This window comes from Bombina bombina, chromosome 3 (genome assembly GCF_027579735.1).
Source record: "Bombina bombina isolate aBomBom1 chromosome 3, aBomBom1.pri, whole genome shotgun sequence".
NCBI classification, from domain to species: Eukaryota; Metazoa; Chordata; class Amphibia; order Anura; family Bombinatoridae; genus Bombina; species Bombina bombina.
Window position 1 is genome coordinate 990,940,962 of NC_069501.1, and position 21,226 is coordinate 990,962,187.

General features: G+C 38.1%; 1 protein-coding gene across 5 annotated transcripts in view; it reads right to left on the reverse strand.

Annotated features, from left to right (window-relative positions):
- The window catches only part of DGKA (diacylglycerol kinase alpha), a 389,538-nt gene extending 375,336 nt beyond the window's left edge, over positions 1 to 14,202 (reverse strand). For all 5 annotated transcript variants that reach the window (XM_053708123.1, XM_053708124.1, XM_053708121.1 and 2 more), the window contains exon 1: positions 13,842 to 14,202. The gene's annotated coding sequence lies outside the window, so the exon portion shown is untranslated. The remainder of the gene's footprint in view (positions 1 to 13,841) is intronic.
- Positions 14,203 to 21,226: the final 7,024 nt, after the last annotated feature.

Genomic DNA, 21,226 nt, shown 5'->3' on the forward strand with positions numbered 1-21,226 from the left:
TCCACTGTTCCAAAGACCAGTGGTGATCTGCTTTATACCATTTCAGCCAACACTCTGTATTGTTGATGTGAGGCTTGTGTACAGCTGCTTAGCCATGGAAACCCACGTCATGAAGCTCCTGATGCACAGTTCTGCTGTTTTTGTAACTCTGTAGCCAGTGATGCCACAGATGATAGATGATTTTTACGTGCTACACATGTAGGTAGCATGCCCGCTCTGTTAGTTTGCGTAGTCTTCCCCTTTATGACTGGGTTGTTGTTGCTCCTGGATGCTTCCACTTCATAATAATAGCCCTTACAATCGACCAAGGCAGATTCTAGCAGGGCAGAATTTTCAAAACCTGAGTTGTGGCAAAGGTGGTATTCTGACAGTGCCATGTTTAAAGTAATTGATTTCTTCAGTACGACCCATTGTATTGCTAATGTTTGTTTATAGAGATTTCATAGCTATGTGGTATATTGTTTCCACATATTAGCAATGAGTGTGGCTAAAACATCTGAACTCAATAATAAGTTTGCGAGTCCACATACTTGTAACCATTTAGTGTATAACTTTATGAACAAAATAATTATGTTTAGAAAGATTTTGTAATGTACTTTATTTATTTTATCCTAGCCGTTCTACTGTACTGAAGTCATAACGGCTTCCTAACTGGGTTCGTAGGCTGGAGGCCGTGCCTAGCGTCATAGGCACTCACCCCTGACCTGATACTATGAACAATCATGTAATTTACATTTTTTTATTATTTGTTTACATCGGAACTTTGATCGATGTAACAAATAAGTACCATCAGGAAGGGGTTAATTTAACCCCTTAAGGACCAAGCATTTCAGACTAAAACTTGCCCAAAAGAGAACTTTTAGCATTTTTTACAACACCCCATTTAAACAGAAATAGAGCTTTGTTTTTATTTTCCTATCAAAACTATATATATTTTTATTAGACATCCCAAAGTATTGATCTAGGCCCATTTTAGTATTTTTCATGCCACAGTTTTGCTGCAAAAATTTTTTGTTAACTTTTTCACAAACTTTGAGGTTCTCATTGAAATTATATACATACCACTTGTGCAGTCATAACACAATTGGATGTAAAAGCTTCTCTGGGAGCCCCTTTGTTCAGAAATAGTAGACATGCATGGCATTGCCATTGCTTTTTGGTAATTAGAAGGCCGCTAATTGCAGCTGTGCACCACACTTCTGAAATTTTGGCAGTTAAGAGGTTAATCAGGTAGCTTGTAAGGTTACATTTAGCTGTAGATTAGAGATTACCCTTCCTCCTGATCCCCCCCCCCCATCCCCTGATCCCTAACAGATCTCTCCTAAACAGCTCTCTTCCCTCCCACCCACCATCTTAGGTACTGGCAAACAGTTTGCCAATGTTAAGTTTTAGACCCTTTTTTTTTCTTTTAATTTTTGTTTTTATTTATTATTTTCTGCAGTGTAGGATTACCCCCTTACCTTCCTGATCCTTCCCAAACAGCTCTCTAACCCTCCCCCCTCTAACTAGTGTATGCCCTCTTAGGCAATGGCAGCTGTCTGCTTGTACCTAGTTTTCTATACATTTATTTTTATTTACTAAAAAAAAAAAACACACACACACTCACATTTTTCTGTAGTGTAGCTGCCCCCCTCATTCACCCTACCTCCCACTCCAAATGATCTTTTTTATTCACCCTTTTCCCCTCTAATTCCCCCTCTAGAGCCTCCCTCTCCCTCCCAATGTAGAATTTTCTGCAGTGTAGCAGTCCCACTATTTCCCACCCCCTCCATCCCAATACCGCCCCCTCCAGTGATGGTCCACCCACCCGCCTCCCTCCTGACCCTCCCACGCCACTAACAATTGGCATCAAAGCTACCAGATGCCGAGAGGGAAATAGCGTGTATATCTCTGCATCGGTCTCTCTGTACTTCTGTTTCTGCACTGCCCCACTCGTGTGGCATGCAGAAATAGAGCGATCTCGCCACTGTTAGCAAGATCGCAGCAGAAAGAGGTACGGGAGAGCAGCGTCCTTAATGGCTAGCCATTAAGGGGTTAACTATACAAAAGTTTCTTTTTCTATTGTACCAGACAGGCCAGAGTGCCACAACTTGACCCTTCAATATTCTACACAGTGAAGGCTTGATCAATGCAGGAGGTCATTTATATGTTTCTCCAAATGATCGCCCAGCCGGTATTTTAATGATATGGCTGGTATTTTTAAGTTTCAGGTCAAGTTGAAAATAAAAATTAAATATAGAAATGAAAGATGATATAATAGTCAAACTTCTTCTAATTGTATTTGAATATAATTATAAACAAAATATAATTTAAAATCAGTCTTAGCAGCTTCAGTTCCTGATTTATGCTGCATAATTATTTATGCAAAATGATGCTAATGAGCTTGGCAGCATGCAAATAGAAATACATTCTTGCAGTTACAAAACCAGGCTAGATCTGGCAATAACTATATGGACACATCAGCAGCTTTACCCTATAATCTATATAGGGGAAAACTATAATCAGTTTTGCAGTGGGGAGTATGTCTTCCATAATCTGTAAAAATAAAAAGAGAGAAAATAGTGTGTACAATACCATTGTTCAGGTCCTGAAAAGTAAAGGTAAAATATTTTTCTTAGCTGGACATGAAGCACTAGGATTTTGATATGAAATGTTTAATTATGCATAGTGAAAAAAAAATGTGCAATATATTTGTATTACTTATTATTAGTGATAATAACAGAAAAAGCTATTCGGAGGGGGAGGTGGGACCCTAAATTAATCGCTTGGAGGTGGGGAGGGTGAGGGGGGCCCTACACTACAGAAAATAATAAAGATGAATTTAAAAAAGTAGCTAAAAAACAAATAATTTGTTACTGGCAAACTGACTGCCAGTAACACATATGCTGGAGAGTAGTGAGAGGGGGGAGAGTAAGAGAGCTGTTTGAGGGAGATCAGGGAGGTGGGAAGGTGTGGAGGGATCTACACTACAGAAATAAAATTACAATAAATAAAAGCCCTAAGCTGCATACTGGTAGACTGTCTGCCAGTACTTAAAATGGTGGTGACCAGTGGGGGTGGGAGAGTGGAGGGAAGAGATGTGTTTGGGAGGGATCAGGGATGGGAGGTGTCAGGTAGGAGGGTAATCTCTACTCTGGAGCAACTATAAACCTTACAAGCAAACTGATTAAACCCTTCACTGCTGGGAATTTCAGAAGTGTTGTGCACAGCTGCAATTAGCGGCCTGATTGTCAAAAACCTTTACCATACATGTTTCCTATTTATTGAACAAAGGGGGCCAAGAGAAGCTTTTACAACCATTTGTCTTATGACTGCAACATTTTTTATACAATCGTATTTGTTGGCTAAATTCTGGCATCAAATATACCAAAATAGACCTAGATCAATACTTTGGGTTGTATACTTTAGAAATATATATATAGTTTTCATAGGTAAATCAAAAAACAAAAGCTCTATTTTTTTATTTTTTTTTCAAACGTAGTAATAGCAGAAATGCTAAACATTCTCTGGTACTTTGGGCAAGTTTTTCTCTGAAATTCCTGGTAGTAAATGGGTTAAAGGCAACACACGTTTATTCAGAAGCTGTCTAGTACAGAAGCAGACTTAAAGGGACATGAAATCCAGGATTCTTCTTTAATGATTTAGACCGCATACAATTTTAAACAACTTTCAACTTTACTTTTTTTTATCACATTCTTGTCATTGGCTCACCAGATGACTTCTGTTATGAAACTTATTTAATTCTCTTGGTATCCTTTGTTGAAAGGTAGGAAGGTGTAGGAGTGTGCACGTAACGGCAGCAATACGTGGCAGCAGTTTTATAGCTATGTCAGTGTTCTCCCCAGGACCTTTGTAACAGAATAGTAGATCACAGCACTGTTTGCTGGCATGTACTGCTCCAGGATTTATGCACACAACCTATCAACATATGTCTTCAACAACGAATACCATAAAAATGAAGTAAATTTAATATTAGAAGTAAACGGAAAACTTTTTTAAGATTGTAAGCTCTCTCTGAATCACTAAGAAAAATGTTGGGTCTCATGTCCTTTTAAACCACTTTGAGCTCGATTTATCAAGCTAGGGCAGACATGGGCGTACATATTCACCCCTATCCACCCCAGCTCGCCTGTGGTGGGAAGAAATCCGCTGCAGGAATTTAGCATTGCACACGAGCGCCATTGCACAGACCGGGGAGATTAAAATTCTCCAGAAGAGTTTAGGAAGCAGCTGTCTGATTACCGCTTCTTGATAAATACTGACTGCAGGTTCTCTTGTGAGAACCTGCAGTTGTAGGGGGGGCGAACGAGCCCTTTGTGTTTATTAAACACACAGAGGTGCACAGCATTTTACTATCTCACTATTCTTGCCCTTTAAGTTATACAAAATAAACCTGTCTACTGAATGTGCTACAAAATAAGTAGTCTTCAGATCCATAACACTTCATTAGAAAGCAATTGACATTTTAAATACTCACTAGAAAACTTGTGATTTTATCTCCATTTATTATCCCACTAAGGGGGACTGCAAAATGCTAATTTTCAAAGTGTGAAGAACAAATCCTTTATTTACCAAAACTAATAAATGTTACTTAACCTTTGTCATTATTACATCCTGCAAAAAAAGTCACTTCAATTACATGCTTCATTAATCATTCACTAAGAGGAAAGCCTCAAACTTATATATGTCCTTTCAAATATAGACTTTGGACCCAAATCTGACAATGCATTTTGTTGCTCTTAAAGTCAAACATAGATATATGAATTGAAGCAACACAACAATATGGCATTATTTGTATAAAACAGATTGCGGCATAATTTAAAATGTAGGTTAAATTATCATTCTGGTATTTATGTTATTACAAACTACTTAACATTTGTATACAGTAGTGTTTCTTTTCACTTGTTTATTTATCATTATAATGAAAAATAGGATATGAAGCATAATTTTATAAATGAAATAAATTTGTCTTAAAGGGACAGTAAAGTCATAACTAGACATGATTTAGACAGATCATACAATTTTAAACAACTTTCCAATTTACTTCTATTATTTAATTTGCTTCCTTCTCTTGTTATCTATCGCTGAAAGATTTATCTAGGAAAGCTCATGAGCAACGCAGAACCTAGGTTAAAGCTGCCGATTGGTGGCTGCATATATAAAAAGGGTGTTGGGATACTGGATAAGGGAGTCCCAAATGGCAAGAGTAGTGTTAATACTTTTGTTAAGCTTGATCATGGAGAGTCTATGGGGTTTGGGGAGCCAACAGAGGTCTCGCATCGAGGTTTGCTGGAGAAGGGCTGCCTCGATTTGTACCCAGATTTTAAATGAAGAATTATGATTCTACGCCACTATTCGAGCGAGGTGTGCTGCCCTATAATATAATGACAAATTTGGGATATTAAGACCTCCTTCGTCTTTTCTCAAGTATAGCGTTAGGCGAGACACTCTTGGTTTTTTATAGGCCCAGATAAATGATTCTAACATTCTTTGTTGAGTGCGTAAAAATTGTCTTGGTATTGTGATAGGAAGGGCTTGAAATAAATAAAGATACTTAGGAATAATCATCATTTTTATGGCGTTTATTTCGGCCTGTCCAAGATAGGTGGCCCTGTTTATGCCACGTATCTAGTAATGGGAAGACTACAGTTTGAAGCTTTAGAAAGTTCTCGTGGAACAAATCCTGAGGGTTAGTAGGAATATTAAGTCCCAAATATCTTAGGGAGCTTGTGACAGCAAAGGGGGTGTCGTTTTGGAGGAAGTCTAGTTCTGTGGGGTTTATATGAATGGGAATGATGCTTGATTTCTACATATTTATAGAGTAATTAGAAAACTGTTTATATAACTCTAAGACTTGTATGAGGGCAGGGAGAGAGGTTTTTGGCGCCTGTAATGTGAAGATAATATCATCTGCAAAAAGAAGACAAGTCTGATGGATATTGCCAAACAGGATGCCGGTGATATTAGGGTCGTTTCTAATTTGAATTGCAAGTATTTCCACTGTAATGGCAAACAGTAGGGGAGATAACGGGCACCCCTGTCGGGTGCCATTAGATATGCCATTAGATATTGGGAAAGTTTGGGAAATTGTGTCATTGACTTTTATCCTAGCACGGGGGTTATTATATAGTGCTTGTACTCTAGCTATAAATTTGTCTGGGAAACCAAAGCTTGACAGGGCCGACCGCATAAAATGCCAGTCGACCCTGTCAAAGGCCTTCTCGGCGTCAGTGGAGAGGAGAACAAGGGAGCTCTTAGAATTGTGAGAAGCAAAGAGAGCATGGAGTAGTCTGGTGGTATTGTCCTTTGCCTCGCGGCCCCTGATAAATCCAACCTGGTCTGGATGGATGACTTTCGGAAGGATAGGATTAAGGCGGTTTGCCAGGATCTTAGCGTATATCTTGATGTGAACGTTTATTAAGGAGATTGGCCTATAACTGCCTACGTTGTCCTTAGGTTTATCAGGTTTAGGGATTACTGTAATCATGGCTTATTTAAATATATATATTTGTGTGTTAATATGCGTATATACATATATTAACATATAAATATATTTATTATTATTATTAGTATTCTTTATTTATAAAGCGCCAACAGATTCCGCAGCGCTGTCCATGGGTACAAAGATAAAAGTACAGTACAATACAATATAAGACACCGGACAAATTTTAACAAATTTACTGGGGGATTGAGGGCCCTTTTTTATTTAAAAAAAAAAAAAAGCTACATTTTTTTTAATAGGAAACTGTAATGCCCTCGATTTTGAGGGCATTGGGGCACTTTTCTCTGGTTAATTTTAATGGCTGGCTATTTTTGCGCTAGCCCAAAACGTTTATGCTTTATATAAAGAATGCAATTAAAAAAATTATTTGCTTTTATTATCAATTTTGCTTCATTGTCTCGGTATGCTTTGTTAAAGAGTAAACCTAGGTGGGCTCAATCTGTCCATTTAATGGTAAAGTCAACAAATCTCAGCCGTGTGTATCTAAAATAATTTAAATAAATAAAATAGACATGTTAAAATTATTTCTGCATAAGATAATGCTGTTTATTTTTAAAACAAACGTTTCTTTTAAAACTAACAAGCATCCGTTGAATTGAAGCAGGTCATCAGGTAGATATTAACACATACCACAAACAATAAGGATAAAAAAAGAATATTTTCAGCACATGAACATCCATATTTATTTTATTTTTTTTAAACAAACTACTATATTTTAAAATTATGTTAATGTACCTTTAAAACATAGTGCAAGGTATAAAATGACAGAAGGGTGACTTTAATCCAGTGAGCAAACATTTAAGCCTACTGTTGTTAATTAAAGTTACATAAATGCTTTTCAATCCAATGTGCAAACATTTATCTCAGCTGTAGTTAATTAAAGGGACATATTTATTATTATTATTTTATTATTATCGGTTATTTGTAGAGCGCCAACAGATTCCGCAGCGCTATAAACAGAGGGGGAGTACAACAAAACAATTATAGGGATCAAATGGGTAGAGGGCCCTGCCAAGAGTTGCACTGTTGTAGTCAGCTCTTAAGAAGGTGATCTACAAACAGCTGGACTCTTAGGCTTACATGTTCAGGGGATAGCAATGGAGGAGAGGAACTGGTAGTAGAAAAGGTTAGTGTAGGTTGTATGCATCTCTGAACAGTAGAGTCTTTAGGGAGCACTTGAAGCTTTTAAAACTAGAAGAGAGTCTTGTGGAGCGAGGCAGAGAGTTCCACAAGATGGGAGCCAGTCTGGAGAAGTCCTGTAAACGGGAGTGTGATGAGGTGACAAGAGAGGAGGAGAGTAGGAGGTCGGGAGGGAGAGTATCTGGAGACAAGGTCTGAGATATAGGGGGGAGGAGCAGTGCAGTTGAGGGCTTTGTATGTCAGAATGAGAATGTTGTGTTTGATCCTAGAGGCAAGAGGAAGCCAGTGAAGGGATTGGCAGAGAGGTGCAGCAGATGAAGAGCGACGTGTCAGAAAGATGAGTCTGGCAGAGGCATTCATTATGGATTGTAAAGGAGCTAGGCGGCAGGTGGGGAGACCAGAGAGGACAGAGTTGCAGTAATCAAGGCGGGAAAGAATGAGAGAGTGGATTAAAATCTTAGTTGTGTCTTGTGTAAGGAAGTGTAAGGAAGGGGGGAAAATAAGGAGCTCAGTATTGGAGAGATTTAGCTTGAGGTAGTGAAAGGACATCCAGTTAGAGATGTGAGAAAGACAGTTAGTGACACGGGTTAGCAAGGAAGGAGATAGGTCTGGTGCAGAGAAGTAGATTTGGGTGTTGTCGGCATACAAATGATATTGTAAACCGTGGGACTTTATTAGGGAACCTAGTGATGACGTGTAGATTGAGAAGAGAAGGGGACCGAGGACAGAGCCTTGTGGTACTCCAACAGAAAGTGGTGATGGGGCAGAGGAGGCCCCAGAGAAGGTTACACTAAAGGTACGGTTTGACAGGTAGGAAGAGAGCCACGAGAGGGCTGTGTCACAGATGCCGAAGGATTGGAGGGTTTGGAGCAAAAGAGGGTGGTCAACAGTGTCAAAGGCTGCGGACAGATCAAGGAGGATAAGCAGAGAGAAGTGGCCTTTTGATTTTGCTGTAAGTAGGTCATTGGTAACCTTAACAATTGCTGTCTCTGTGGAGTGATGGGGACGAAATCCAGATTGCAGTGGGTCAAGGAGGGAGTTTATTGTAAGGAAATGGGATAGGTGTGCATAAACTAGTTTTTCGAGAAGCTTTGATGCAAGAGGGAGGAGGGAAATAGGGCGGTAGTTGGATGGGGAGGTAGGATCAAGGGAAGGTTTTTTGAGAATAGGTGTGACCAGTGCATGTTTCAGCGATGAGGGAAATATGCCAGTGCTGAGGGAGAGGTTGAAAGTGTGTGTGAGTATAGGGGTGAGGGTAGCAGAGAGGGAGGGGAGTGGCTGTGAGGGGATATGGTCAAGGGGACAAATAGGGCAGTAGTTGGATGGGGAGGTAGGATCAAGGGAAGGTTTTTTGAGAATAGGTGTGACCAGTGCATGTTTCAGCGATGAGGGAAATATGCCAGTGCTGAGGGAGAGGTTGAAAGTGTGTGTGAGTATAGGGGTGAGGGTAGCAGAGAGGGAGGGGAGTGGCTGTGAGGGGATAGGGTCAAGGGGACAGGTAGTGAGGTGAGAGCGCAGTATAAGTGCCGAAACGTCTTCCTCAGTGACAGGGGAGAATGAGCTAAGTTTAAGGTTATGTGGGTTGTGGTTGATTGAGAGCATTTGAGTGGGTGAGAGAAAGGAATGATGTTGAGAGCTGATTTAATTTCTGATGGAGTCGATTTTGTTATTGAAGTGGCTGGCAAAGTCTTGAGCTGACAGAGAAGTTGTAATAGGAGGTGGGGGAGGGCGGAGAAGGGTATTGAAAGTGGAGAACAAACGTTTTGGGTTTGAAGAAAGATTAGAGATAAGAGTAGAGAAGTAATGTTGCTTATGGAAATTAAGGGCAGAATAGTAGGAGTTCAAGATATATTTGTAATGTTGAAAATCAGCTGAATTCCTAGATTTTCTCCAGTGCCGCTCAGCAGTACGGGAACATCGGCGTAGGTATCGTGTCAGAGGAGTATGCCAGGGCTGAGGATGAGTGTTTGATTTCCGAGCTATGGTAAGAGGGGCGAGATCGTCAAGGATGGATGTAAGGGTGGAGTTATAGTGGCAGATAGATTGGTCAGGGCAGTAAAAGGAGGAGAAGGATGAGAGGAGAGGTTTGAGGGAATTAGAAAGCTGTTGTTGATCTAATGACATAATGCTTCTGTGAAGTTTGGTGTGAGGATCAGAAGGAGGGAAAGTTGTAGGGAGGGATGATATGTTGCAAGTAAGAAGATGGTGGTCAGAAAGAGGAAAGGGTGAGGTTGTGGCACTGTAAAGAACATTAAAGAAATGTAACAATAAAAAGCATGCTGGCTTTCAAAAATAGTCCTCCTTCCAAACATACCATTGCTTCAAATGATTGTGGTCTACCAGTAGAAGACCTGTAAGTACTGACCAGTACACCTTCTGATTGTTTTGTGATTAGCATTTATTTTTGAAGCATCTTGTACATTATTTTGGTACATAATGATAATGATTCATTGGAAAAAAAAAAAAGAAATACAGATACATAAAACAAATACAAGATGAGGAAACCTCTGCTCTGAAAAATGTACAATATTTAGATGGCCTCAAGTAAAAAAACTAAGAAATATGATATGTTTCAACTAGTATATAATGCACCATAATTATAGCCTAGAGCAAAAAATAGCTTTTTGCATAAGTAAATCCTGATTTGGTACAAGAGTATTACAGCATTCAGTGTGAATACTCCTACAATGAGATCACACTTCTAAACTTCACAAATACTTAGGCCCAAACTCTGGTCACCACTGGAGTCAGTTTTAGCAACCAGTTTTCACCAAAGCAAATATCTGCATATCCCAAATCCTCAAAATAACTGCACATTCACTTTGAGTTTGACTCCAATAATGTGCCAGTGATAACTGTTAAAATAAACATTGTTTATGGGAGAGTAGAGAATTTAGTGAGGGGAGCTGAGAAAGAATGTTGGTGATTTTTGAGGTAAACTGGAGAATATATAAGCAAAGTAAAATCATCCTTGGGATTCCAGCAGCCCACTAACAACTTGTCTGAAGCATGGCATAAAAATACAGTCCAGGAGTAAGTGAACATTGCTAGGAGAATAGTCTTTAGTTAAACTATAATTATTATTCTTTATTTATAAAGCGCCATCAGATTCTGCAGCGCTGTCCATGGGTACAAAGATAAAAGTACAATACAATATAAGACCCCAGACAAAATTTAACAAACACATACAGGGGGAATTGAGGGCCCTGTTCCTGTGGCAACTTACAATCTGAACTGAAACTATTACTGTATAATACTACCATACTGATGTTAAAGTTAATGCTATAATAATACATTCTCACTTTATAAATAAAGAAGAGGGTAAATGCAACTTGCATGCACAAATAATAGAATGAATATGAATATGAACAATATTACACACAAACACCTGTCAGAACATTAATTTATTAACATTTGTCTTAAGAGCACCATAATTGCATCATTTTGGTGCCAAGCCTGTAAGTAAAAAACATAGAAACAGATTTCCATGGCAGATATGAACCAGGTTTGTCCATCATTTTTTTCAAAGTAAAAGCTTAACTAATTCTCAGTATAGTCCTATCTATGGAACAAGATTGCCCTTTTGACAGCAATCTTATTCCATACTTCTGCCAGAAACATCTTAAAGTCTTTACCTTTCCACTTCTAATGCTTTCATGTCATATGTCATAACATGTATTACTATTTATACAAAATCATAGTAGCTTAAAGGGAGGTGAAACCCATCATCTTTCTTTCATCATTCAAATAAAGCTTACAATAAACAACTTTCTAATATTCTTCTATAATCAAATTTACTTAATCCTCTTGGTATACTTTGTTGAAGGAGCAGCAATGCGCTACTGGGAGCTAGCTGAACACTTCATGTGCAGCCACCAATATGCAGCAAGCTCCCAGTAGTGCATTGCTGCTCCCAAGCCTACCTAAGTATGCTTTTCAGCAAAGGATACCAAAATTGCATGCTGTATCTAAATCGTGAAAGTTTGACTTTTTATGTCCGTTTATTTTTTTCAAGGTGTAGTATTGGACATAAGCTTGTAGAACAAACTCCTGAAGCCCCATATGGCTTAACCATATATAATCTGTAAGAGTACGTTTTATATGCAAATAAAGCATCTTGAACTTACCTAATGTTAAAAAAAATAAAACACTTTTCCCACATACTATCTACTTTTATAATTTTTTTTTTCTTTTCTGTTTTAGATTGACACTAGCTTCGGTAGTCAACGCTGAGTAAATTTGGTGGCAAATAAGATATATGACCTGACTAGACTTTTCACCTAATCTGCAAAATTTTCAGCAGACTTGTTTTTCCCCAGAAAGCCCCACATCTACAGTATACAAACACTGATAATCATGGGATACGGCAGATACACAAAAGCGTGGTGATATCATGATCGTACAGCAGTACAGTGAACCAGCTTATCTCTGGCTGGGATGCCATAAAACACTGTAACAGATTTATGCTGCTTTGAATGGTGAATAATATATTGATATCTTGTAACACAAGTGAAAGAGCAACAATGATTCTGTTATTGGCTTGGTGCATGGGTCAGATTTACTGCTATACAAATGGAGTACTGCAATAAAAAAAAAATCTCTTAGGCCTCTTATAGACTGTCATATTATCCTGGCCAAAACTAATATATGATGGAGCCATTAGTATGTTGTATTCCCAATGGCAGGCAATAGGCATTAGCATATCAGTGATGTGGTTTTTTTTATGTCATTCAAATGCATCCAACACCTTAGTGCACTTAAAGTGCCATAAAACAGGTTGAGATTTGTGCATATCCTAAAAGGGCTAAGTAAGTAAAAATAGTTTGCATAATTTTTTTTAAAAAAAATTGCTGGCAAGTATTTTAAAATAATTTCCAAAAATAAGCAAAAATTCTTAAACAGCCATGCTGTCTAGAGCAGTCTACCCCTCCCCCCTTATCAGTGTTTAGACACAAGCATAGTATTTCAACAGAGTTCACAGCTTCTAGGCATGCTCCAGCAGATAATCACTGTGCACTTTTGCCTTCTACCAAAACAACAGAAGATATAGATACAGCCATAGAAGGAATTGTGTGGGGGGAGTTAGAGTTTTACAATTCGGAAACTTAAAAGAAAGGGTTAATGGCGAGGTACTGCAGTATAAATTTGCAGGTAAAGTAATTAAAAGTACATATTATATTTTGTCTCTTTATACACTAAAACCCTTTCATTTACCTTCCCATAAATACAGTTCTGCCCAGCTAAATACACTTATACTCAGAGCCAGGTGAGCAGAAAAATAAATAAATGCTGATTTGAATATAAATATAAACCACACACTCTCTCAAACACACCTAAAATAGCAAACACTTATGTGTACACATGCAAAGATACATTTTCATATGCTCTTTTATTTCCCTTTATCTACAGATAGATAAGACCACAGAGAGCAGATATGTATACTGAACATGTTCAAACACACACACACACAATATAGAATAGCGCTGTGGAATCTGTTGGCGCTCTACAAATAACCGATAATAATAATAATATACCCACAAAGAAATGTTCTCTTAATGAATAACATTATTGTAAATAATAGGCTCTCTGCAATGGAGAAAAAAAAAATATCAAAAATAATAAACCAACATATATGTTCATCCAGTGTTGCTGAATGTTTTGAACTATTTTAACAGCTCAATGTGCCAGAATAACCATTTGCATTTCAAGCAATACTTTGTTTTAATTAAATTGAGTTTGCTCTTCTCTTGCCCTGCAAAATAAGCACTCTATAAAGTGAATGAATGAAAACAGCCCTGCTATAAACTGGCCTAAATGCCAGTGTATGCATCCCTGTCACTACAATTCTGAGCACCATCACTCAACCCAACCTTAGCATATATTTAACCCCATGGCTGCCAGTCAAATACCATTAGCATTGTAGTCACAGTAGCCCTATCACAACAAAAATGCAATACATATATATATCCTTGTCAGAATGAAAAATATAGTTTGCTTTAAAGTTTCAAGTAAACAAAAAAAAAATGCTTATAATTAATTATAAAGATCATGCTCACACACTTTCACTTAATCAGATAAAGGAACTGAATTCAGTAACCTATACCTATGCAGTTATATTCAATGCCATCTGCAGTTTTATAAAACGAAGTATAAAAACAGCATGTATACTGCCCTCCAAATTAATACACTGAAAATTTACCTGCTCAAGAAGATTTCCTCCAAATGACAATGTCCCTTCCTCTTCTTTTTTCGTTCTTACAGGATGTGACAACAGTGACAACAAAAAAGGTAATAAAAAAAAGACAAATGCAGAAAAAAACAAAAAGGGGGTTGGTTCAAAAACAGTGCTTTAGCCTCAGTCAGGAAGTGAAACTTTAAAGTATGTAACAATAGTGGTAGCAATAATTTTTTCAGAATTGCTGCTACGAGGAAGATCAGGTTTGAGTCAGAGGGCTGGAGGGATTCCAGCAAGATCACACCCTCTGAGAGCCTCTCCCCTAAACACGCCAGAGCTGTGCCTGCAGGATTCCCTGCCTCTCCAACGTGTCTGATGTCTGACCTTACAGTATCTGCGCCTGACTTATCTACATCAGTTCTTATTGAGAGCTCTGCTAGCGTGACATCAGCTGGGAAAGCCCTCAGCAGGCTAATAAACTAACTGCGTCCTGCAAGTACAGTGGCTGATACAGTCAGAATGTTTTTTATTATTAGTAGTAGTAGTCCATACACATGGGCCAGCATTTCCATGATCTACTCAGTCAGCTCACTATATATTTTCGAAAAATTTTTGACGTTTTAGTCACCTTATTGTAAAGCGAGTTGTTTCAGAAGTGCTGCATGATTTTGTTTCTTTCAGAAACAAGGTAAAGTTTAGAAATTGTATGAGAAGAGGGACATAACCGTGCAAAAAAAAAAACGCTATAATGCATTTTATTCCACGTTTGCTTGCATCTAAATCCATGTTTAACCCCTGCAAATCCAACTCTAAAGCAGCAATGCACTACTGGGAGCTAGCTGAACACATCTGGCGAGCCAATGAAAAGAAGCATTTGCGTGTAGCCACCAATAACCAGCTACCTCCCACAGTGCATTGCTGCTCCTTAGCCTACCTAGGTATGCTTTTTGTCAAACAAGCGAATAAAGTAAATTTGATAACAGATGTAAATTGAAAAGTCTCTTCAAATTGCATGTTCTATCTTAACCATGAACATTTAATTACGACTTTCATGTCCCTTTAATTGATAAGATATTTATCTGTGTACAAACTTAAAATGAGTAAATGTGTTAATCACAATATATGACACTGTTTATGCTTGAACAAGTGCTGCTGACCCACATATTTATTTAAAGGGCCATTAAACCCAAATTTTTTCTTTCATGATTCAGATAGAGAATACAATTTTAAACAACATTCCAATTTACTTATATTACCTAATTTGCTTCAATCTTTAGATATCGTTTGTTAAAGAAATATCAATGCACATTGGTGAACCAATCACATGAGGCATCTATAGGCAGCCACCTATCAGAAGCTACTGAGCCTATCTAGATATGCTTTTCAGGAAAGAATATCAAGAGAATGAAGCAAATTAGATAAAAGAAGTAAATTAGAAAATTGTTTAAAATGGAATTCTCTATCTGAATCATGAAAGAAAAAATTTGGGTTTAATGTCCCTTTAAGCAGACCCAGTATTAACCCCTTAGTGGCCAGACCATTTTTCAATTTTCTGACCGTTTGGGACCAGGGCTATTTTTACATTTCTGCTGTGTTTGTGTTTAGCTGTAATTTTCCTCTTACTCATTTACTGTACCCACACATATTATTATATACAGTTTTTCTCGCAATTAAATGGACTTTCTAAAGATACCATTATTTTAATCATATCTTATAATTTACTATAAAACATTTTATAAAATATGATGAAAAAATGGAACAAAACACACTTTTTTTTAAATTTGACCCCCAATATCTGTTGCACATCTATAACCAATCAAAAAACACCCATGCTAAATAGTTTCTAAATTGTGTCCTGAGTTTAGAAATACCCAATGTTTACATGTTCTTTGCTTTTTTTGCAAGTTATAGGGCAATAAATACAAGTAGCACTTTGCTATTTCCAAACCATTTTTTTTTTTTTTTGTAAATTAGCGATAGTTACATTGGAACACTGATATCTGTCAGGAATCCCTGAATAACCCTTCACATGTATATATTTTTTTAAAAGACAACCTAAGGTATTAAACTTGGGGTATTTTGACTCTCTTCCTGCAACCATTTTACCACCAATCTATGCCAAAGTTTAAAAAAAAAAAAAGTGGTGATTTTTTGACAAAATAGCAATTTATGAATACATTTACTGAGAATGTTAAGGGTTACTGCCAAATAACACCCCAATATGTGTTCAGCAACATCTCCTGAGTACAGTGATACCACCCATGTATAGATGTGTCGGGTTCTCACAGGGCTAAAAGACCTTATTTTTAGGGGACACATTCCAGTTTATCAACTTGTAATTTTCATATCTCTCATCATGCACCCATGTACTATTTGGGACATTTCTGAAACCGGCCAATGTAATTTACCCCCATCAAACCATATATTTTTTAAAGGTAAACACCCTAGGCTATTTGAAAAGCTGGTATTTTAACACTTTTGTTTTGACTCTTTTCCTGCAACCATTTTACCACCAATCTATGCCAAAGTTTAAAAAAAAAAAGCAGTTTATGAATACATTTACTGAGAATGTTAAGGGTTACTGCCAAATAACACCCCAATATGTGTTCAACAACATCTCCTGAGTACAGTGATACCACCCATGTATAGATGTGTCGGGTTCTCAGGGGGCTAAAAGGCCTTATTTTTAGGGGGCACATAACAGTTTTCCAACTTGGAATTTTCACATCTGTCATCATGCACCCATGTCCTATTTGGGACATTTCTGAAACCGGCCAATGTAATTTACCCCCATCAAACCATATATTTTTGAAAAGGAGACACCCTAGGATATTTTAAAAGCTGGTATTTTAACACTTTCCATGCACTAATTTAACCACCAGTCTTTGTCAAACATTTGGGTAGTCATTTTTGTGTTATTTTTCATACACAGCATGGATTCTCAATTCCTGTTATGTGTTACTGCCAAAAAAACACCTCAATATGTGTTCAACAACATCTCCTGAGTACAGTGATACCACCCATGAATAGGTTTGTTAGGTTCTCAGGGGGCTAAAAGGCCTTATTTTTAGGGGGCACATTCTAGTTTTCCAACTTGGAATTTTTACATCAGTCATCATGCATCCATGTCCAAATTGGGAAATTTCGGAAGCTGGCCAATGTAATTTACTCCCATCAAACCATATATTTTTGAAAAGTAGACACCCTAGGATATTTTAAATGCTGGTATTTTAACACTTTCCATGCACTAATTCAACCACCAGTCTTTGTCAAACTTTTGGGTAGTAATTTTTTGTGTTATTTTTTATACACATTGTAATTTAGGCATGGATTCTCCATTTCTGTTATGTGTAACTGCCAAAGAACACCCCAATATTTGTTAAGCAAGATCTCCTGAGTACAGTGATACCACCTATGCATAGGTTCGTTAGGTTGTTTGGGGTTTGTAATGCCAAACTTCTGACATGTGTTTGTGATTTTTTTTCAAATTTAACATATCTTCTTTGCCTATATTCTTTTGGGGTGCCTGTTTACATACCCCAATTTATTTGCTCGCCATGAACGCATATATTTCAGAAGTTGAGACCCCAAGGTATTGAATATGGGGTGTTTTAATGCCTTTGATGCAACTGTTTTAGCCAAAAAGTATAAAGTATATTTTCCACAGTCTTTAAAGAAAATTCACAGACCAACATACTGCCTCTGGAAGATAGTTATCTCATTATATTCTACCCTGTTATTACTTTTTTTGTTTTTTTTTATATTTATTTAAGTCCAAGAATGCATAACATTTTACAGTTTGATTTTTAGACCGCCACGCAGGACAAAAAAAAAAAACACCAAAAAAGAAACAAAAAGAAAATAATTTACAGGGATTACAAATAATTATGCCTCCTATAATGAAGGTGCAACCTTTAATAATTTATTTTCACGCAATTATTCTCACATAATGTCTTTCTAAATCTACTGAAAATACCAAACAGATGATTTATAGAGAATACAAATACTTATGCCTCTTTAAGTGAAGGCACAACCTTTAGTAGTCTATTTTCCCCTGATTATTATAACATAATCTCTTTCTAAGTCTGCTAGAGATACCAAACAGATTATGCACGGTAGGGATTTTAAGTTTTAACCTATATAAAAGAAAACAAAATAGTCACCACTCTATTTCTCTAAGGTTGCAGGAGTTAACCAAAAGCCCAAGTTGCTGGAAAGATTTCTCTAAAGGCTAAATACTGAAAATAATCAGAGTTATGTAGTTGAAGTGTAAGCATATGTTGAGTTGCTATTGAGAATGAAAGGATAACTTTAAGTCATTTTGTAAAGAAATCTGCAATCTATGGCCTAGATTTGGAGTTTGGCATTAGCCGTGAAAACCAGCGTTAGAGGCTCCTAACGCTGGTTTTAGGCTACCGCCGGTATTTGGAGTCAGTGATTAAAGAGTCTAACGCTCACTTTTCAGCCGCGACTTTTCCATACCGCAGATCCCCTTACGTCAATTGCGTATCCTATCTTTTCAATGGGATCTTCCTAACGCCGGTATTTAGAGTCGTTTCTGAAGTGAGCGTTAGAGCTCTAACGACAAAACTCCAGCCGCAGAAAAAAAGCAGGAGTTAAGAGCTTTCTGGGCTAACGCTGGTTCATAAAGCTCTTAACTACTGTACCCTAAAGTACACTAACACCCATAAACTACCTATGTACCCCTAAACTGAGGTCCCCCCACATCGCCGCCACTCGATTAAATTTTTTTAACCCCTAATCTGCCGACCGCCACCTACGTTATCCTTATGTACCCCTAATCTGCTGCCCCTAACACCGCCGACCCCTGTATTATATTTATTAACCCCTAACCTGCCCCCCACAACGTCGCCGCCAGCTACCTACAATAATTAACCCCTAATCTGCCGACCGCAAAGCGCCGCCACCTACGTTATCCTTATGTACCCCTAATCTGCTGCCCCTAACACCGCCGACCCCTATATTATATTTATTAACCCCTAATCTGCCCCCCTCAACGTCGCCGACACCTGCCTACACTTATTAACCCCTAATCTGCCGAGCGGACCTGAGCGCTACTATAATAAAGTTATTAACCCCTAATCCGCCTCACTAACCCTATCATAAATAGTATTAACCCCTAATCTGCCCTCCCTAACATCGCCGACACCTAACTTCAATTATTAACCCCTAATCTGACGACCGGAGCTCACCGCTACTATAATAAGTGGATTAACCCCTAAAGCTAAGTCTAACCCTAACACTAACACCCCCCTAACTTAAATATAATTTACATCTAACGAAATTAATTAACTCTTATTAAATAAATTATTCCTATTTAAAGCTAAATACTTACCTGTAAAAAAAAATCCTAATATAGCTACAATATAAATTATAATTACATTGTAGCTATTTTAGGATTAATATTTATTTTACAGGCAACTTGGTAATTATTTTAACTAGGTACAATAGCTATTAAATAGTTAAGAACTATTTAATAGTTACCTAGTTAAAATAATAACAAAATTACCTGTAAAATAAGTCCTAACCTAAGTTATAATTAAACCTAACACTACCCTATCAATAAATTAATTAAATAAAATACCTACAATTACCTACAATAAAACCTAACACTACACTATCAATAAATAAATTAAATACAATTTCTACAAATAACTACAATTACATAAACTAACTAAAGTACAAAAAATAAAAAAGAACTAAGTTACAAAAAATAAAAAAATATTTACAAACATAAGAAAAATATTACAACAATTTTAAACTAATTACACCTACTCTAAGCCCCCTAATAAAATAACAAAGACCCCCAAAATAAAAAAATGCCCTACCCTATTCTAAATTAATAAATTTAAAAGCTCTTTTACCTTACCAGCCCTGAACAGGGCCCTTTGCGGGGCATGCCCCAAGAAAATCAGCTCTTTTGCCTGTAAAAAAAAACATACAATACCCCCCCCCAACATTACAACCCACCACCCACAAACCCCTAATCTAACCCAAACCCCCCTTAAATAAACCTAACACTAAGCCCCTGAAGATCTTCCTACCTTGTCTTCACCTCACCGGGTATCACCGATCGGTCCTGGCTCCGATATCTTCATCCAACCCAAGCGGGGGCTAGACATCCACTGAAGAAGTCCAGAAGAGGGTCCAAAGTCTTCCTCCTATCCGGCAAGAAGAGGACATCCGGACCGGCAAACATCTTCATCCAAGCGGCATCTTCGATCTTCTTCCATCTGGTGCGGAGCGGGTCCATGTTGAAGCAGCCGACGCAGATCCATCCTCTTCTTCCGGCGTCTCCCGACGAATGACGGTTCCTTTAAGGGACGTCATCCAAGATGGCGTCCCTCGAATTCCGATTGGCTGATAGGATTCTATCAGCCAATCGGAATTAAGGTAGGAATAATCTGATTGGCTGATGGAATCAGCCAATCAGAATCAAGTTCAATCCGATTGGCTGATCCAATCAGCCAATCAGATTGAGCTTGCATTCTATTGGCTGATCGGAACAGCCAATAGAATGCGAGCTCAATCTGATTGGCTGATTGGATCAGCCAATCGGATTGAACTTGATTCTGATTGGCTGATTCCATCAGCCAATCAGAATATTCCTACTTTAATTCCGATTGGCTGATAGAATCCTATCAGCCAATCGGAATTCGAGGGACGCCATCTTGGATGGTAGCGGCGGTTTACGGAGCGGAAGATTAGGGGTTAATAATATAATGCAAGGGTCAGCGATAGCGGGGGCGGCAGATTAGGGGTTAATAAGTGTAAGGGTAGGGGTGTTTAGACTCGGGGTACATGTTAGAGTGTTAGGTGCAGACGTAGGAAGTGTTTCCCCATAGGAAACAATGGGGCTGCGTTAGGAGCTGAACGCTGCTTTTTTGCAGGTGTTAGGTTTTTTTTCAGCTCAAACAGCCCCATTGTTTCCTATGGGAGAATCGTGCACGAGCACGTTTTTGAGGCTGGCCGCGTCCGTAAGCAACTCTGGTATCGAGAGTTGCATTTGCGGTAAAAATGCTCTACGCTCCTTTTTTGGAGCCTAACGCAGCATTTTTTTGAACTCTCGATACCAGAGTTAATTTTATGGTGCGGCCAGAAAAAAGCCCGCGTAGCGTTAACAGCCCATCTACCGCCAAACTCCAAATCTAGGCCTATGTGTCTATGAGTGTTGTAAAGCTGAATTGTTCGAATATAATCTGCGTATGTAATAAATTTATAAACATAGAGAAAGTAGGAGCTTTTCTATTCTTCCAGTTCTTTAGAATTAAGATACATCCTATCATAATAAGCATGATGCTTGAGAAAGGCTGGTAATTAATGCTGAAACGCGTTGCACTGATCCTTCACCCCCACACCTGGCTTACCCAAGAGCCGCAGAGTAAGCA